The sequence below is a fragment of the Mus caroli genome, unplaced genomic scaffold, assembly GCF_978045245.1.
Source record: "Mus caroli unplaced genomic scaffold, Mus_caroli_1 scaffold_9, whole genome shotgun sequence".
Classification (NCBI taxonomy): Eukaryota; Metazoa; Chordata; class Mammalia; order Rodentia; family Muridae; genus Mus; species Mus caroli.
Window position 1 is genome coordinate 118877927 of NW_028227264.1, and position 21195 is coordinate 118899121.

Genomic DNA, 21195 nt, shown 5'->3' on the forward strand with positions numbered 1-21195 from the left:
GAATTAAATGATAGGGGCTAAAGAGATGGCTCAGCGGTTAAGAGCACTGACTGCTCTTCCAGAGGTCCTAAGTTCAATTCCCAGCAACCACATGGAGGCTCACAACCATCTATAATGGGATCCGATGAACTCCTCTGGTGTGCTTGAAGACAGCTACAGTGTACTCATATAAATAAAAATAAATCTTAAAAAAAAAGAATTAAATGCTAGTCTTATGGTGCTGCTTGAAATTGAATAGCAAAGATGCAACAAATTAAACTAGATAAATGAGATTGAACTTACAGTATGAAGAGAATACACTCAAGAATATATCATTTTGGTCATATTTTGTAAATTGTTGTGTTTACTTACACTATATATTTTTATATTTTTTGGACATTTCAGGAAGTGATTGTATTTTATGGTTTGTCTATTGTCCTATTCATTTTCTTTTCTTTTTTAAAAAGATTTATTTATTTATTTATTTATTTATTTATTTATTTATTTAATGTATGTGAGTACACTGTGGGTGTACATATGGTTGTGAGCCTTCATGTGGTTGTTGGGAATTGAATTTGTAGGACCTCTACTCGTTCCGGTCAGCCCTGCTTGATCAGTTCCTGGTTGCTCTGGTCCAAATATTTTTTAATTTTTTTATACATAAAATTAGGACGTCAGATCTCATTATGGGTGGTTGTGAGTCACCATGTGGTTGCTGGGATTTGAACTCCGGACCTTCGGAAGAGCAGTCAGTGTTCTTACCCGCTGAACCATCTCGCCAGCCCTGTCCTATTCACTTTCTCTTCTCTTCTCTTCTCTTCTCTTCTCTTCTCTTCTCTTCTCTTCTCTTCTCTTCTCTTCTCTTCTCTTCTCTTCTCTTCTCTTCTCTTCTCTTCCTTCTTTCTTTTTTCTTTTGGTTTTTTTTTTCCAGACTGGGTTTCTCTGTATAGCCCTGGCTGTCCTGGAACTCACTTTGTAGAACAGGCTAGCCTCGAACTCAAAAATCTGCCTGCCTCTGCTTCCCAAGTGCTGGGATTAAACCTATTCACTTTCAATGTTGATATTTTTATTAAAAGATATGATCTTATGCATTTCCATCCATTTTACTGACTTCTGGGTAATTAGGGAAATAACATAGAGATGAATGTTTTAAAGACAACTAAGATTTCCTGGCCTTCAAAAGGAAATAACTTTGATGGCTCATACTTTTTAATTACTGATACATTTTTTCTTGTCTTTTCCATATTATTCTGTATTTAAATTAATTTTGTATGTTTTTGGTTTTTGAGTGTGTTGCTTTCTTCTTTTCAGTTAGTAAAGATTTTTCTACCTTCTTCCCTCTGTATTCATGCAGTAGAAGATCCATATTTTCTAAGGCCAGCAAGATGGCTCAGCTAATGAAGGCGCTCGCTACTAAGCATAATGACCCGAGTTTAATCCCCAGGAACCACAAGAAGAAGAAGAAAATCGACTCCTGCAAACTGTCCTCTGACCTTCAGACATCTTACATGATGCACTGTGCCCACACTCATGCACACACACACACTTTGCACATATTAAATAACAAAATTTAGTTTTAAGGTTAAGGACATTATATATTTCTTTCTAGTTTGATTGACCTTTAAATTTTTAACATTTATAGATATATATCATTTCCATTTTCTTTTTTATTATATTTATTCATTTATTTTCTTGCTAGTGCATGCGTTCATTTGTTTTGTGTACATGTGTGTTTGTGTAGGTCCAGCCAGAAGACAAGCTGTAGGAACCTGACTTCTGCTTCCACCGGGCTGGCGATAAGAATTGAACTCAGACCATCAGGCTTGGTGGCAAGTGCCATCATCATCACATCAACTCTATGTATGTTTTCTTTAGGCTATCTCTTACTTCATTAATTCTTTGGGAATACCCCACATGTATACAATGTTTTTTGATGATATTCATCCCCACTCCTCCCCCTAGCTCCTCTTGCTTCCATTATCAAATCGTCAGCTTGACCCCATTTTGTGTCTTTTTATTATTGTTTTTTTTAAAGATTTATTTATTTATATGAGTACCTGTCTTCAGACACACCAGAAGAGTGCATCGGATCTCATCACAGATGGTTGTGAGCCCCTCCCCTTTTTTGTTTTTAATAATCGATTGAATCCAATGTATTAGTATTTCCTTAACAGTCTAAAATTAATCAATATCTGTTTCCTTCTGATAAAGGCAGTAATCATGGTAGAACTTACTTTTCTTCAAAAATTTCCCCGATTTTCCTGCTTTTCTTTTTGCCTAGAATTGTAGATCGTATTACGTTATCAATTATGAACATTTAATTTTGATTTTGTTTGCAGCCAATCATTTTCATTTCTCATAACTTTTCTGGCTCCTTGCTCATTATAAGACTTTGCGCCTTGTAACTTATTTTTATATGATACATTTCCTTATTTAGATAGAAATGAATTTCCACAGTTCTTCTAATGCTCTTCATCCCTGCTTACTTTCCTTGTGTTGAAGGCTGAAGGCAGGGCGGGGCACATGATAGTTTCTACCCCTGCCCTCCATTCCCAGCCTGTGGCCTGTCTTTAGATGTGTATATGTGACTCGCAATGGGTTCACAATCCCAGCCTGGCTGACTCCGGGACTAGAGCATGTTTTTCTTCTCTTCAGAACTTTGCAGATGTGAAGCCATTTCCTTAGGCATCTGTTTATTGTTGATAAAAAGTCTACAGCTTGATTTTAGTTTTTGTTTGAGAGTGTTTCTCTTTGTCACAACACTTTTTAATTTTTCTGCAATGTCACTGGCTACACATGGATTTTTTTGTGCATATTTATGAGTAGAATTTGGTCTCAGAACTTTGTTCTTTAGTAGGCTTTTATGATTTCAATGGTTTTTTTTAAAAAAAACTTTTTAATTAACCTTATTATTAAACAAACTTGCAAGTACTTAAAACACCACATGCCAAAGTTAACCATACCCAAAGTCTACACAACTCAACCAACTTCTACATAGCTAGAATAGGCATTTGGAATCAAAGCTGAGATCCCAAGTGTTGACTCTTTATTTAAAAATTAATTAATTAAATGTATGCGAGTGACCATCACTGTCTTCAGACACACCAGAAGAGGGCATCAGATCCCATTACAGATGGTTGTGAGCCACCACGTGGTTGCTGGGAATTGAACTCAGGACCTCGGGAAGACTTCATAAGTCAACACGTACATACTGTTCTCTCTGAGTTTGCTTTATTTTGACAGTTTAGGGGTGATGCCTTGTTTGTTGGGTTGCTTCGCCCCCCCACTTTTAAATTTTCTTTTCCTAATTTCATTGATTTTCTTTTCTTTTTATTAAAGGCTTTATTTATTTTACATACTTACACGTGAGTACACTGTTGCTGTTGTCTGACAAACCAGAAGAGGGCATGAGATCCCATTACAGATGGCTGTGAGTCACCACTTGGTTGCTAGGACTCAGGATCTCTGGAAGAGCAGTCAGGGCTCTTAACCCCTGAACCATGTCTCCAGCCCCATTGATTTTTCAACTTAAAAAATAAACCTATATTTTATGCACCTATTGAATTAGAAAATGGGAGCTTAGCTTTGTCTCAGTTTCCTGTTTTGACTTGGAAGGCACCAGTACTTACTAACGAGACAAAAGAAAAAGGCAGAAAAGTTTTAACTGGAGATACAAGTGTGCAAGATGGTCAACGGCCATAACACACTATCTGACCCCATAGCATTTTCTTTTTACCTTAAAACAAGAAAACCAAATTTTAGTTGTGAGTCTATCCGTGTTCTTGGAGTTACCTAAGACTTCCTTTCTAATTCCCTCAAGCAAAAAATACTTCCTGTGATTTAACCACATCTTCTCTGAAGTTCATATCCTTTCTTAGATGTAGAAAAACTACAATTTCCTGCATCTTCAACCAACAGAACTAGGTAGCTGTAAAGATGGGGAAGGCAGAGTGAACTTCCATGGAGAAGAACACAGCGACTGCTAGGAGAAAGGAGGAAGTTTGAAAAATAAATGCTTGCCATTTCAGAAGTAACGACCAGGAGAGAGACTTTTAAATGGTTACCTTACATTCAGAGTCTTTCAAGTAGACGGGTAAGAGCGATAGCTGTTGCCATGGCAACCTAGAAGCTGAAGTTAGAGTTCTCTAAGTCATGAGATATTTACATTGTCAATAACAAAGCTGGAAGGAGGAACTCTCTGAATTAGTTATTTTGAAAAGTTTAACGTTTTCTGGTAACCTTTCTTGGGCACTGCTCTCCCAAATAATTTTTATTTACACTTGCCTTAATTTACCGAGAGAATCGTAAGAAGCTGCTGATTAATTCCAAGAAACACATTTGTAAAAATCAGATAGAAAGAAAGTTAGGGAATCCATCCATGGAAGGGGGAAAGTCAGATTCACCAATGTTCTGTCTCTCCCTGTACTTCTCCTTCTGTCCATCTGTCCCTCCCTCTTTCCCTCCATCCTTCTGTCTCTCCTTCCATCCTTCCATCCATCCATTCATCTATCTATTCATCCCTCCTTTCTCTCTTCCTCTTTCTTCCCTTCCTCCCTCACTCCCTTCCTCCTTCCCTCCCTCTCTTCCTCCCTCCCTTCTGCCCTTCTATCCTTCCCTCCTTTCCCCATCCCTAGGAGGTTTAGATGACTGACTTGACACCCAAAGGAAATCAGTGACAAATCCAAGATGAATCTTGTAACACTTAGACCTCCCTATTTACAATTCTTAAATAAACAGTCCCTCTATACATAAGATTTGGGGATGGGGAGTCAGTCTGGAGGTGACTCAGAGGATAAGAGCACTGGCCATTCAGTTTCCAGAATGTTTGTCAAGTGACAGCTACAGAGGATACAAAATGCTATTCTGGCCTCCGTAAGCACTCACACATTAGGTACACACACACACACACACACACACACAAACACACACACACACTGTACTGTCTGGTTTTGTGTGTCAACTTGACGTAAGCTAGAGTCAATAACAAAGAAAGGAGCCTCAGGTGAGGAAATGCCTCCATGAGATCCAGCTGGAAGGCATCTTCTCAATTAGCACTTGATAGGGGAGGGCCCAGCCCATGGTGGGTGGGACCATTCCTGAGGTGATGGTTCTAGAGTCTATAAGAAAGCAGCTTGAACAAGCCAGGGGAAGCAAGCCAGTAAAATGCTCCCCTCTACATCTCCACATCAGCTCCTAATTTCAGGATACTGCCGTCTTCCTCCGATGATGGACTATGTTCTGGAAGCGGAAGCCAAATAAACCCTTTCTTCCCCACCTTGCTTTTGGGTCATGGTGTTTTGTCACAACAATAGAAACTCTAAGACAAGTTGGTACCAGTGTGGTGGGGTATTGCTGTGACAAACCTGACCATATTTTGGGAAGAATTATGGAAGCACTTTGGAACTTTGGGCTAGAAAAGCCACTGAGTGTTGAGATCTCAGTGGGCTGCTCTGGAGGAGCTTGGAAGATAAAAATGTTGAGAGCAGTGCAGAAGATTGAGGTTTGGCTTGTGACATTTCAGAGGGAAGATTAAAGACTCTATCAGGGCTGTTGCTATTTTGATTTAAGATTCTGTGATGGCTCTGGTTTGCTGGGGCTGAAGAATCAGCTGTGATTAACAAGATACCAGAACTACTAAAGTGTAACTTTTACATTACTGGGACAATTGATGCTGCTTAGCTGGAGCTAAAAAAAAAATAGCAGTAATTAAGAAGAGACCAGCATCACTGAGGAGAAATCTTCTGGGAAGTGTTTTCTGAGAGCACAAAGAAGCTGTGTTTCAGAGTTAGCTAAGGTTGTGCCTCATTGGCAGTTGGACTTGGTACTGTAGAAGAGTTGCCTAGGTGTTTGAACGCATGAAGGGGTCATGGAGGGCATTTGAAGCTTGGCAGTCTGAGTGGCCAGAAGTCATTGCAGTGGCAATTGAAGGACCAGGGCTGAAGGGGGTCATGCAGAGAAGCTGAGGCTTAGGACCATGAAGAGATTGAATCTATGAGAGGCTATTGGTTAAAGTGTAGCCAGTTGTGGCAGAAGACCCCACCCAGCATTTTGAAGATGCCAGTATCATGGGATGACCATCAAGAAAAGCAGCAATGGAGTAGAGTCAACCTGAGCCTAGAGTGCTACAGAAGGCAGAGCTGGAAAAGTGACACAAGTCCTTTGGAGAATCCCAGAAAACTGTATGTGGATCCCAGACACTGAGCATTGACTTAATACAGTTGGAGTTTAGTGTTGCTTGGTTCAGATTATGACTGTACCATGGTTCTTCCTCTTAAAGAAGGTATTTAATTTGATTTTGATTTTTACAGGAACCCACAGATGAAAGACCTTGCACATTTAAAACAAAGTTTTGGATTTTTAAAGAGATTAGATATCTTAAAGAGACTGAAATTTTAATGTGCTTTAATTCATAAAGACTGTGGGACTTTTAAAGTTATTTATATCTTGGAATAAGTAAGAAAGGAAGGGTTGTGGCTTACTAGTGCTGTGTTTGTGTGTCAAGTTGACAAGCGGTCAGTTGAACTGGCTAGTTTTGTGTCAACTTGACACAGCTGGAGTTATCACAAAGAAAGGAGCCTCAGTTGAGGAAATGCCTCCATGAGATCCAGCTGTAAGACATTTTCTCAATTAGTGGTGGATGGTGGCATCCCTGGGCTGGTAGTCATGGGTTCTATAAGAAAGCAAACTAAGCAAGCCTGGGGAGCAAGCCAGTAAGTAACATCTCTCCATGCCTCTGCATCAGCTCCTGCCTTCAGGACCCTATGGTGTCTTGAGTTCCTGTCCTTTCTTTTCTCCACGATGGGCTATGATCTGGTAGTGTAAGCCTAATAGACTCTTTTCTCCCCAGCTTGCTTTTTGGTCATTGTGTTTTGTCACATCAATAGAAACCCTAACTAAGGCAGACATATACACATAAATAAAAATACACATTTATTAAAGGGCTGGTGTGTTACTTTAGTTAGTTTTTTTAACAGTGTCGAATTTTAGCCCCAAACCATGCTTACACATGTTAGCCAAGTTCTCTACCACTGAGTTACACATCCAGCCCTAGCTAAATGTATTTATCCCTGTGGTCAACAAACATCAAAACCCTAAAAATACAATCATTCTTAGCAGATGAAAAAGATATGGCTTGCTATCTGATTTTTATTCATATTAGTTTTCAGGTGATAAGTGAATTAAATCACGAGCTTAGCTGATATTGAGTAACCCATTCAAAGTCTTAGTGATGTGTTCCAGAAAGATAATACTTAGTAGAAAGGGGAAAGTCATGGAATGAAGTATAAAACCCAAGATCCCCTTCTATGTCCTAGCCAAGGTCATGACATTCATAGCAAATGTTCCTTAGCTTCCTGAGCAAGGCACCTACTATAGTATCCTAGAGAATACGACCATTTCCTGTCCTATGCAATGGACAGAGCTTGGTGGGTCTGGTGAATAATTTGCTATGATTGACATTTTCCTCCCATGAAGGTCCCATATAGAACAGAAGGCTTCATTATATTGGAAGTAGCAGACTAAAAAATGAGCTTTAGAGGATGGGGCGGTGTCTCAGGGAATGTATCACTACACATCTTATCAGAGGCACCCATCCGGCCTTATGAGCAAGCAGAAGGACCTGGCTGTAATCCCTAACACGTGGGTAAAAGCCAGCCACAGTTGTACTCTTGCCTTTCCACTACGTGGGAGGCAGAGACGGAGGATCTTTGGGGTTTGCCGACCAACCAGCCTAGCAGGAAGAGCGAGCTCCAGATTCAGTGAGACTTTCTCAACAAACAAACAAACAAACAAACAAACAAACAAACCCAGTAGAGAGTGACTGAGAAAAACACCATGCATCAACCTCTGGCACCCACATACATACAGATGTCTATGAGCATCTACACACACACACACACACACACACGTTCACACAAGCGGAAACACACATACACTATTCGTGAAGTGAACTTCAGTTAACACAAGTAAGTGTTCATGCCTAGGTGCTTTGTGCACAGTGATTTCCTGATCATATATGATATATACAGCTAGCAAAACAGGGGGACCAAAGTGTGGGAGGGAATGTTAGCATTACTTGTAGCAAGCTTAAATGAAAAATATATCCATGATCACAGCCAAAATTATCACCTCCATATGACCTTGCATTGTAGCAATGAAATCCACTCCATATCGGTAATGCTTGTTTGGCAACACTAGCTCACAGTAGGTCAGGCTGGTGGTCTGATGGACCCCTGTTGATACTCTCTTAGGGCTAAGGTTTTGTAGCTTACAGAGTATCACATATTTTAAAAAAATACCTCACCTTATGCCAGAAACATTTATCATTTTACCTGCTGGTGTTTTTCTGTGTGTGTGGTTTTTTTTTTTCCAGTAAATATTTTAAGGAGACAGATTTCATTCTGGGCTCTACCGTGGTCACCTAAGGAGTCAGGGGTACAGTGAAGAGGGAAAGACGTCAAGAATATTTAATCATCGTTGATTTAAACAAGGGACATATTCAAGAGAATTAACAAAATCAGCATGCTGGTTGCCCTGGGCTGATTTTTCTTGCTGGTAGGACTAAATGAAAATCAGAACCCAAAGCTTTCAGGTCCAATTCACGCTGACAACGTAAAAAGCCTGCCAGGATGAAGGGCTGAGTCACTCCCGATGCCAGCTACAGCTGCGTTTTTCATATTTGTGATACATTTCTTGATTCCAGTGGTAAAAAAAATCGCTCCCCGGCTGGAGCTGTGTTCTTAGCTCCCATCCTCCATCTCTCTTCCTCTCCCCCACTTCATTCCTAGGAATTGATTGCAAGGCAGTTAAAGCACACTCATGTCACAGGAGGTTCAGAAATGTCCTAATTTAGCCTGATGTCAATGTCCTGAGGTAAAATATTCTGAAGAGGGCTCAATCAATGAGCAGCAATTCTGCCTCGTGAAAGCCGTCAAGCACAAGTGAGCCGAGAGAAAAACGCTTAAAACGATTATGACAAAATAGATTTGGGAAAATCTATAACATGAAAGTATAGGTTTAGTGGCTGGGGGGGGGGGGAGTTGATTTAACCACTGTGCATGGGGTGGGAGTTACTGGAGTTTACAGACCAAAAGTTCAGTGTGTCCCAAGGGGATGCTGCTGCAAACGCCAGACGAAGTGCTAGCGCCATGGTGGCCATGACTAGGAGTGGTGAAGGATCTTCTGTTCTACTTCACAGCATTTGTATACTATAGTTCAGCTAGCAGATATCCACAAAGTAAATGTTTCTGGCCAGTGTTCTTGGTCAGTTGGATGCCAGATTTAATTTTTTATTTTATTATTTTTTATTATTTTTGTTTTGTTTTGTTTTTCGAGACAGGGTTTCTCTGTATAGCTCCGGCTGTCCTGGAACTCACTTTGTAGACCAGGCTGGCCTCGAACTTAGAAATCCGCCTGCCTCTGCCTCCCGAGTGCTGGGATTAAAGGCGTGCGCCACCACGCTGGGTAGATTTAGTTTTTATAAAGTGTGCTACCCCTCAACATCTCTCCCGGGAATTTGTAGTATTAAGTATTCAAGGAGATAATGACCAATTAACTTAAGAAGAGCTCTGGTAACCGAAGAACAAGCTCGTGGCAATCGAAACACAGATCGCACATGAGCAATTGCTCGATGATCAAATGCCTTCAGGTAAAATGGAGACTCTGGAGGAAGTCAACGGGATATCTTACTGAGACATCCTGACATATCCAGAGCTCATGGATGCACTATATGGTATGTGTTAGTTAACTGTCGCGGAAGTCAAACGGGAACACACAGGGATCACAAGTACCAAGGGGACTGAGCAGAAAACCTTCCGCTTTTTTCGTGTGTGGGAAACACTGAGTCTATCTTCTTAGACAGTTGGTTACATTAAATGTTTGCCCTCACTGCCCGGCTTCTGTTCAAAGATGTCGAGTTTTAAGGCATATTTCTAGACCTGGAGAGTTGTTTGATTTTTTTTCTTGAGAGAAAATTTTACTTTAGTTATTTTAATTTCTTCTTAGTTCCTAAAAAATTGTTCCGCTTGTAGCATTTTCAGACAAATATGTTTTTCATGTTTCTTTCCACCTGTTCTTCCCCATCTCTCCCACGGTGTGATCTCTCACGCAGATAGCCTCCGGCCCACTTCCGTTCGCCCGTGACCCATTGCCTCCTGCTGCTGCTCAACAATTCTTCCTTCCTCAAGAACTGTAGGGGAATTTCCCCTAGTTATTTGATTGGCTGGTGAAGAGAACAGGCAAAGATATGGAGGCAGGATCTTCTGGGCAGAACAGGAAGGGAAGGGGAGAAGAGAAGGGTCAGACAAGATGGAGGAGGGAAGAAGATGGATGATAAAGATGAACCAGAATCGTGTGACCTAAAGGAACTGCAAGTAGCTAGTACACGAGGGGGGCGGGGGGAACCCATGGCTCCAGAGGGATATATAGCACAGAATGGCCATATTGGGCATCACTGGGAGGGGAGTCCCTTGGTCCTGTGGTGGCTCGATGAACCAGGGTAGGGGAACACTAGGATATTGAAGCAGGAGTGGGTGGGTGAGAATGGAGTAACACCCTCCTAGAGGCAGGGGGAGGCAGAGGGGATAGGGGTTTTCAGAGGGGAAACTGGGAAGGGAGATAACATTTGAAATGTAAATAAATAAAATAACCAATAAAAAATGAAAAAAAAAAAAAAAACCTCAGTGTGTAAGGGCAGGGCCTGTAAGATTCCCTCACTCCATGTTAGTATGTCTGTAGACATTGTTTGGTCTTGTTTATGCAAGAATTTCCAGGAGACCTGGTCGCACAACAGACTTCCAGGTCCTCTTCCTCTTATGCTGCTTCGGTCCCCTCTCCCTTGATGTTCCCTGAGCCTTCAGTGTAGAAGTTGTGTTGTATATGTATCTATTTGGGCCAGGCACCCATGATCTCTTAGTTGTACCCAGTTGTGGGGTTCTCTAATAGTTTCCATGGCTGTGAAACAGAGGCCTCTCCAAGGAGAGGTGAGAGCTACACTTACCTGTTGGGTGTTAAGGATATGCTTAGGAATTGCGCTGCTCCGTAAAGGGACATTAGTGGGTTCTCTAAGGTCAGGCCCTCACTAACTCAGGGCAGTTGTCGGGGTTTCCAGTACCACGAATGAGGTCCTTTCTGTTGAGAGGGCCTTACGTCTAATCAGATGGCTGCTGGTTCCTATCCTACCTACATGATAGGAGTTTCACAGTGTTACCTTTAGCAGTATCTTGCAGTTTATCCAATATGGTGGTCAGCCCTGAAATCATATACATACAAACAACAAAAAGGGACTCAATGGGTTGTATTTATATATTTGCATCTATTTGTCTATCCATCTATCTCTCTATTATCTGTCTGTCTCTTTCATCATTTATCTACCTATGTGATATAATCAGATTAAAAAGTTATCTATCATCTGTCTGCCTGTATGCCTCTATCACTTACCTACCTATATGATAGATACAATCAGATAAAAGGTCGCCATCAATTTGAGAGAGAGAAAGAACATGGAAAAGGCTGAAGGGAGGAGACATGGGAGGGATTGGAAGCAAGTAGAGAAAGTATGGAATTATATTTTAATTTAAAAAGAAATATTTTTATTTGTTTATTTATTTTTGGTTTTTCAAGACAGGGCTTCTCTGTGTAGCTCTGGCTGTCCTGGAACTTACTTTGTAGACCAGGCTGGCCTTGAACTCAGAAATCCACCTACCTCTGCCTCCCAAGTGCTGGGATTAAAGGCATGCACCACCACACCCGGCAAAAATAAATATTTTTAAAAGGTAAAAAAACTACTTAAGACATTTTTAAAATAGGGATTGAGCCTTCAAGTCACAACTTACATGAGGTGAGGAGGTGTTTTAGCCATGCGTTATGGAGGAATAAAACCAACAGAATGAATGAATATACATTAGCAAAAAAGATTTACTAAATGGGTTCACATGATATTGACTGTCTGTCTGACGAGGCTGTGGACATGGTAGCTGCCAGGTCCAGGAGGCTGGCTGCCTCAGCATCCTCAACCTGTCCCTGAAGGCCTGAACAATCTATGCAGTCTACATCGGAAGGCCAGAAAAGCTGGGTTCTAATGGCGTTGGAGCAGCAGCAGCAACCACAAAACAGTAGGTAGATGCACTGACCATCAAGAAGCAAAGGCAAGCAAGCTAACAGCACTGCTTTTTAATGGAGCCTCTCTGCATCTGGGCTGACACAGTGAAAGGTACTGAGGTGCTGTCTGCACTGGGAAGGGTCTTCCCACTTAGTTAACCTTTCCTGAAAACGTCCTTACAGACCAGAGCAGAAGCAAGCTTCTTAGTTGACTCAAGTTGACAATCAAGACCAGCCATCCCATTGGGGCACTGGGTAAGATGAATACCTGGGAAGGGACAATAGATACATATGAGCATGTAAATTATCTCGTAAACATGTATGTATGTGAGACAAAGAGATCTGGACCCCATCCTGTGTAGTTATTGTGGAAAACCTTAAAATGCTAGAGGATTTTATTGGAAAGCAGGAAAATCCAACTTGGTAGAATATGTGCTCACAGAAAAGATGAGCATCACAGATGCTCCCTCTGTAGTGCTTTGAGGGTTTTTTGTTTGTTTGTTTGTTTGTTTGTTTGTTTTTTGTGAATTCTCAGATATTTTGTGTTTAAGGTAAGTTTTGAAACATGGCTATTTTGCAGTGGCAACACACTGTGCCTGAGACAGTTCAAATTCATTGCCATGTAATATGCACATGTTGTCTCCCAGTGGTCACTGCCGGGTTCGTTTTGTATTCTGTGTTGGGATCAAGGGGATTTTAGTACTTGTTTTCATGCAAGAACAGAGAAAGAGGTGCTACAGCGATGGTTCTCAACATGTGGGTCGCTACCCCCGGCAGGCCGATTGACCCATTCCCAGGGGCTACATGAAAGTATGAAGGAGCAATGAAAATAATTTTATCGTTGGAGGTCACCCACAAGGTGAGGAACTGTATTAAAGGGTCGCAGCATTGGGAAGGTTGAGAACCACATCTCCGCTACTCACAGAGGTCTACATCTCTGTCCCTCTGAACCTTTGTGCGCTAGACTGTGCTGTTGCCACTCTGCACAGGAAGAAGCAGAGGACTGATGAAACCCAGCTGTTTCTAACCAGGTAATTAGGGCAAACTTACCTTTGCCACCAATCAGACTTAAAAACAAAACAAAACAAAAAAACTGTCACTAAAAGCGTTGTTGAGGTTCTTGCTAGAGAACCTATCAGAAACCTATCAGAAACCTATCAGCAACCTACAAGAGGTTTTTGCTATTTCTTCATCCCAGCATGGGCCTGCATGCTAGGATTAAAAGTCCTTGCATGCCATACTTTTCTGAAAGAAAGTGAACGTCAGCGTTCCTTAGCTGTGGATGCTATGTGTAATTAGGATGATTGCCATTGGTGCTACCATCATTATCTCTGGTAAAATCCCATGTCAGGTTTACTCAGACACCCATAAAACATTGACTAGGGGGCTGGAGAAATGGCTCAGAGGTTAAGAGCACTGACCACTCTTCCAGAGGTCCTGAGTTCAATTCCCAGCAACCACATGGTGGCTCACAACCATCTGTAATGGAATCTGATGCCCTCTTCTGGTGTGTCTGAAGACAGCTACAATGTACTCATATAAATAATAAATAAAACTTAAAAAAAAAAAACATTGACTAAAGTCCTCACCAGACAACTTTTAAAAATAATTTAATTTAATTTTCTACTCATTCACTTAACAGCCCGCTCACTGCCCCCCTCTTGGTCATTCCTTCCCACAATCCTTCCCCCCTTCCCCTTCCCCTCCGAGGGGGTGGGGCCCTCCTGGGTATCCCCCTTCCTCATTTCAAGTCTCTTTGAGGCTAGGCGCTTTTCTCACCCACTGAGGTCAGACAAGGCAGCCCAGCTAGATGAACATATCCCATGTACCGGCAACAGCTTTTGGGATAACCCTCTACCAGTTGTTTGGAACCCACATGAAGACCAAGCTGCACATATGCTACATATATATGAGTGGGGAGGGCTGATCTTACAAGCAAAAGTAAATCTATATGCCACAATTTCCATGGCTCAGCAAGACACACATTTATTCCTCCAAGGTCACCCCATGTTATGTGTATTTACTGGCATTCAAAAGTCAATGAGTAGGAAGTGAGGTCTTCCATGTCGCCAGAGGGCTGAAATTTAAGGGATACAAAGAAAAGAGAACATTTTGATGAATAAAATGAACCCCAAGGAATACATTGCTATTTTGATTCAATTAGGATAGAAAAGGATAGAGAGGTGAAGTCAGTTTATGTCTGAAGAGTTAGCAGATAAAAGGCCCCCCAAAAGGGGGAGGTGAAGAAGCAGAGGTGACTGTAATGTGCGGCTCCATGCCTTTGCTCCCAAGCATCCCTCAGAAGGCTCCCTGTACTCGCAATCCACTTCACCACCCTTCTAAAAGGAGAAAGTAGCGTTGCGTTCAACTCTGAAACCATAGCCATGCCTTCCTTTCGAAGCTTGTCTCCAGCTCCTGGCTCTACATTTATCATGCGGCTCCTCACTTGTTAACACGTGGTTCAGCATGTTTATCTTTATTAATGGCTTTAAATTATAGATGCCTCTAGGCCAAGATCTAACTACCTTGCTTACTGCTGCGGAATGCAACGGGCACACAGCTTCTAAACAAATAATAAATATCATTTGATGGCCCTTTCTGAAAATTAGGAGTGTTTTGCCCCTTGGTTGCATCTCAAAGGTTGGGAGGGAATGCTGTCATTTAAATCTCCTTGGACTAAGGGTGCAAACAACAAACAAAACAAAACCAAAAACCGAACAAACAAACAAACAAACAAAAACCTAAGGAAAGTGGAAGAAGAAAGAGGCTGTGATAGATCTCAGATGGTGTAGACAAGTGTAGTTGTGACCCATATTTCTTCTTAGTAGGAGACACAGGATTTTAAAAATTATTTTAATCTCTTGAGCTGACAAGGTAAGGATAGACTTTGTCTATCTAAAGCGTTCTTTCCCTTTAATGCTGATACGTTGTGTATTGCTTTCTGAATAGTCGACAGGTCTGTTTATTCTTTTGAAATTCTCTTTCCTGGTGATCGATTCGATTTTTTTTTCACTTGGAATGTCCCTGAATGAAAGTCATATGGATATTGCAAGAAATGAGTTTGTTTTGTTTTGTTTGCTTGTTTGTTTGTTTTAGCAGAATGTATTACAACAGTGTCTCTATATTCCCCAGCATCTTCCCACACCTTCATGGAGGAGCACACTGAGATTTCTGACAAACGACTGGAGTTCAATCTGTCTGACATGGTCGGAGGAACTCAGCTACCAACATGGTCTTATCAGAAAGGAGAGGTTTAACCAGAGGGATGTAGCAAGGTGCTCTGTGTCCAGAGGTCCTTTCGTTGTCATGAGTTTGTTAAAGCGCGGTGTAAGTAATGGTCCTACACAGGGCTCTCAGGGAGAGCTCACATAGGCTGCATTAACTGTGACAAAAGCCACATGGTGGCCTTGACATGAAGCATCCTGGAAAATCGCCCCCCATTTCTTTTCTCCTTCATTTGTTCTGTTTTTCTTCAGATTGCTTTCTTTTTAATTAATATTAGATTAATTAGATTGGTATCAGAACTAACCCTTGGTGATGAAAGAAGAATGGTAAACCATTCTTAAAGGTCATTAAGTAGAATGTCAGAGTGTAAAAATTTGGGCTGGAGAGATGGCCCAGTGGTTAAGAGCACTGACTGCTCTTCTGAAGGTCCTGAGTTCAAATCCCAGCAACCACATGGTGGCTCACAACCACCTATAATGAGATCTGACGTCCTATTCTGGTGTGTCTGAAGACAGCTATGGTGTACTTACATATAATAATAAATAAATCTTTGGGCTGGAGTGAGCAGAGGTCCTGAGTTCAATTCCCAGCAGCCACATGATGGCTCACAACCATCTGTACAGCTAGAGAGTACTCATATAGAGAGTGTAAAAAGTCATCAGTTTCAATATATTCCACTGTTGATTGGTGAGTTTTAGAGGAGAGAGGTGTAAAAGCATTCTGAGTTGACTATCTTACTGTAAGTATGGCCTGTTTTATTGACTGGGGGGCATTTAGGGATTCGTGTTAAGCATAATACTTGACTCTTTCTCAGTATTCAACTTTATTTTAAATTAGAAGTTAACTTATTGACTATTCCATGAACCAAGATTATAGTTTAATTAATAAACTGAGGGAAGGAACAGGAGTTTCTGTAATTGACTAAAACACCAATTAGCATCACTGAATTTAGCAGAGAATGTGGAGATTGGATTATGTGGTGAATCTGAAATACAGGCATGAGCATGAGTGACTTGCAATGAGGAGTTTAACTGGCCAAGGCTCCCAAGTGTTTTTGATCACACAGCAAGGAAAAAAAATAAGAGAATGAGAGAAGATAAAATCCAGAAGGTCATTTGGTCCGTCTGCAGAATGAAATTACCTCTGAAAGGAATATTGTATTAAAACGCTGAAAAATAAATTCACAACTTCAAGAGCCGCTGTTCACTCCTGGAAGATTCCATGAATTTATTAGAACTCATCGCCTCTGACAACTCAGAGCTTAATTACACAAAATTATTACAAAGAGACAACTCAAGGTTTTACTTTTTGTCAGTGAAGGAGAAAAATAAACTTTTCGCTGTATGGCTCCAGAACGGTCCACACACAGAATGAACTAGAAACAGTTCCCCTGCTCTGTATTCTTAGACGTTTCCAATACCATTTCTATCTTTGCAGGCAGAAAATACACGACAGAGAAATACAAGTGTGAAGGTGGTTTTCAGTAACAGGTCTCAACCTGGTCACGACCCACCGCAGGTGGTGGTGGTGGTGGGGAGTTGAAGGACCCTCTCACAGGGGTCACCTAAGACCACTGGAAAACACAGATATTTACATTTAGATTTGTAACAGTAACAACATTACAGTTAGAAGTAGTAGTAAAAATAGTTGTATGGTTGAGGTCACCACAACATGAGGAACTGTATCAAAGGGACACAGCGTTAGGAAGGTGGTGAACCACTGGTCTACACTCGTCTACCCTCACCCCCACGCTCAGAGCTGACATAATATTTTTCATAGTATTAAATCTATAATCAGACCAAATCCATAACTTCTACTGTGGATATAAAAAAAAATCTCAAAGATGAAATTAATTCCATATTACCTGCTCGTCAATAAAAGAAAGAACATAAAACATCAAACCTACTCCATTTAAACGTCACAGATCAAAACGAAGGAAAGCCAGTGGGTGAGATGGCTCCACACTTCCCTAAGTCATCAATGAGCCAACACTGGAGAGAGAAGCATGGATGTTGGAGCTGACCGTGGTCCTGATTCATCCTGCCCCTCACTTTGACCCTCTGTTGCCCTCTGGGAATCTGTATCGCCCTTCTAAATAGCAACCGTCTTCATTTTAGTATCCTTTAGAAATGCTGAGAACTCCTGCCTGCTGTTTCAGAACAGCTAAAGAGTTTTTCATAGACAGCACAAGATGTAGGAAATCTTTTTAGGTACAGTTTTCTCTGTCTCTTGATCTGTCACCACCCAGGATTTGGAGCCTAGCACCCACCATTTCATTTAAAAACATGCGTGGAGAAACCTGGAGAAATTTAAGATAGTTATTTTTCCCCTCGAGACTACTAGTTTACTTACATCTTAAATTTATTTGGCAGATTCAGCTCCTTGGTTATAAAAGATTTCATGATTTATTACTGTTGAACCACCTACTATCAGCATGACAAGTGGTTATAGCATGTGTGTGGAGACAACATTTATGTAAAAAAGGCTTTTATAGCCATAGCATGGGCAATCCTTATCACACATATACTTTTAATCTATAATCAATCCTGAAAAATTTGCAAAAGGACAAAACCCATTGAAATTAGCGTAATTTACCCTGACTACCCAAAGTTATTGCTACAATGCTTTATTTTACAACAAAGCAGAGGGAACCTAAGAACAATACCCTATCACTTAAATGCATCCAATTACACTAGGTAAATTAATATCTATCATTTATAAATTTTATTTATTTATTTAAGACAGGATTTAATATAGACCGTGGGGACATTGAACTCATTACATATCCAAGGATAACTTAAAAAAATAATTTAATTAAAAATTAGGTTTCATGGTAACATTTATTCTTCAAAGAATTTGTTTTTCTTTTATATCTTTTCTTCTCTTATATCTCTCTCCCTTCTTTCTCATTTCTTCCCCAATCTGTGCTCTCCCAAGCTGAGTAGCTGAGGGTAACTTTGAATTTCTGACCATCCTGCCTCCACCTCCCTAGTACTGGCATCACAGATACGAAGCACAACACTTGGCTTTATAAGCCTTTCTTCTGAAGTAATAAATTCTCAAAACCCCTGTTATTCATGTGGTAAACATGATGATCCATAATCAGACATGTTTTTATTCTGAAGATTTACAGTATAATTAAAATATTGTAAGTCATGTGACTGATTTTCCAAAAGCATTTTAAAAAAAAAATCCAGTAAATTGATTCTTAAATAATGCACCTTCTGACCTGCTTAGTATTCAAAACCCCAAACTGAAATTCTGCCACCCACTCTGCAGCCTATTGATTTGAGAACTACAGCTGCAGAAATTAAACTGTATTGTTAGCTCAGAGCTTTCAGCTGAGGAAGCAATTTCAGATTGGTTTCTCCTCTAGCCCGGCTTAGTATTAAGTAAATATGTGCCTCTAAGTGTCTCGGGCAGCTTATTACCCAAAGTGGTGTGCGCAACATTGCAGGTGCAGCTCCAAGGAACTAAAAGCCATTTTGGTGATTCACCTTCCTCACCGGTGGCTAAAGGTCATCATGAGATGGGATGCACAGGTACCCCAGAGCCACCGAAGCACATCTAAGTTAGGCTGCTTTTTGATATCTAGGATACTTTCATATTTGGTGCTGGAGATGATGCCCATATAGAATAAGATGGCCACAGACCCTGTCCTGGATGGAGGCAGGCATCACAGAGCAACATATGATGCACATGAGATGCTCGTGGTGTGTGATGAAAAGTTTCTCTCTCTCTCTCTCTCTCTCTCTCTCTGTGTGTGTGTGTGTGTGTGTAGCAAGGTTAGCATTAGGAAGGGGGGAGGCATTCCAGAGGAAATGAAGCAACAGTAGATGAGAACGAGGTCTTTGCTTTATTTTTTTTTAATAGCAGGTTCAATTTCCTGGTTCAAGAAATAGCTCCCAGTCTCTAAAAATAATAAAATAATATTCCTCCTGCTGGCATAAACACTAACAGAAGTGGTGGAAATAATAACCCATCATTTTATAGACATTCTGAAAGATGAGGGGGAAAGATGACGAATAGAAGAATAATACGAAGAGCTGTGAATTTTCAGTAAGAAAAAAATCAGTGAAGATATCACCTATTTTTATTTCAGATCTATAGACAGATATTTTGGAATGTCTTGGGAATAAAAACAATGCCTTTTCATGAATACCTTGTCTTCTTTAGACTATTGTGCCTTCCAAAGTTATTCTTTGAAATAGGAAGAAGAAAACAAATAGAAAATTGTCTCAGAAATCAATAAAAACTGGTATAGTTTGATAGCATTCCAATTGAAGCTGATGTGTGAATTCAATCAGACTTCGTTTCTTCATAGAGGAAACCATAGCATTTATTCTCAGTGAAGATAAATGCCTACCCCCAAACCTTTAAGATGGGAAGCTACCCCCACCGTGAGGCACTTTTGCCATAAAGAGATAATGCTTAGGGCTTTGAGTGGATCTATTCGTAAAAACCGTTTCTATCAATTGACCATGAAGAATGAGAAAAGCTGGTATATGTTGTGTACAGTTTCCGTGTGACACAAAGTGGCTCTATACGGCTTTGCCATGTTCTTAAAAGAAAGAAGAAGCCGATGTGGACGATTCTGGTCACGTAGGCTTGAGGAGCTGTGGTGTTGGGGATACTAACAATGAGGAAATGGGAGAAAGCATGAGAGTCCTTGTGCTCTCACAAGCCAGAAACAACACTGAAGTGCAAGCAAGCTCAGATGCGTCTCTGTCTCCTAAAGAGCCCCCCCAGGCCACACTGTCACATACCCCTGTCTGTAAAACAATGTGCCCACTCTCCTCACCATAACAAGTCGTTGTTATTCTGCAATTGTCACACTCCAGGCTTCAGTCACCATGGCATTCTTGCTTTATTTCATGACATCCCCATACCAGCTGGACACTAGGCCCTACCTCCTTCTTCCATGGAATAGAATATTATGGAATGTGACATTATTTTACATTATTGCTAAGAAAGTAAACACATGAACTGTGATTGGCTTTGCATTTTAGTCATGCTTTGACTTCAGAGTTAAGGGGCTAAATAATGTAGTTTCCCAATAGCCCTTATTCTTCCAAGGAGCAAGCTAAATAAAGATCCAGGCTAGGAGTTCAAGTCATCATACAGAGGTCATATGTTATGTGACGCAGTGTAAGGCACCCAACTTATTTGAAGTCTCTTTATCTACAAATAAGAACATGCCTATTTCAAAGGGCTGTCATGAAAGTGAACTACTAGAAGTTATATTAAATTCCTCAGCATGAAACAGATACTCCACAAAGGCTAACTATCCACAATCCTCCCCAGATAAGCCTACAGTGATGGTCCAAGATCTGCCAATGGGTAGCAGGAGCATTATGTGTGGGATGCTGGGATGCTGAAGGAGATGGCCACAATGGCATAGTGCATTGCTAAGAGGTGAGCATCCTGTATGGTAACATTATAGTTGTGTACCACTCCCCCTTCCACTCTCTCCATTCCTCTGCGATGATTTCATGGCTTTGAGTGGCACTAAGGGCACATAGCTCCATGGAGGAGAATTGTTCACACAACTGAAGTCAAGCATCCCATTAGACCTGCACTCTAGTACAGGAGATGTGACTGTGACTTTAAGGTGAGCCATGCTCACTCTCTCTGGGCTTATCTGGGCTTGAAGCGGCTAATAACCACCCTGCTGGCTATGAGGGTGTAAGAGATAACACAGCATGGTATGAGCAGAGCAGAGACAAGGAGTGAGACAGTACCCTGAAGACATCCCTCAGGTCTATGTTGAAGCCAATATGATCCTATGAGCTTGTTTTCTTTTTTTTTTTTTTTCGTGTGTGAGCTAATAAATTCTTTCTGTGTGTGTACATGCATGTGCATTTGTGTCCGTGTGTATGTGTGTGTGTGTGTTTG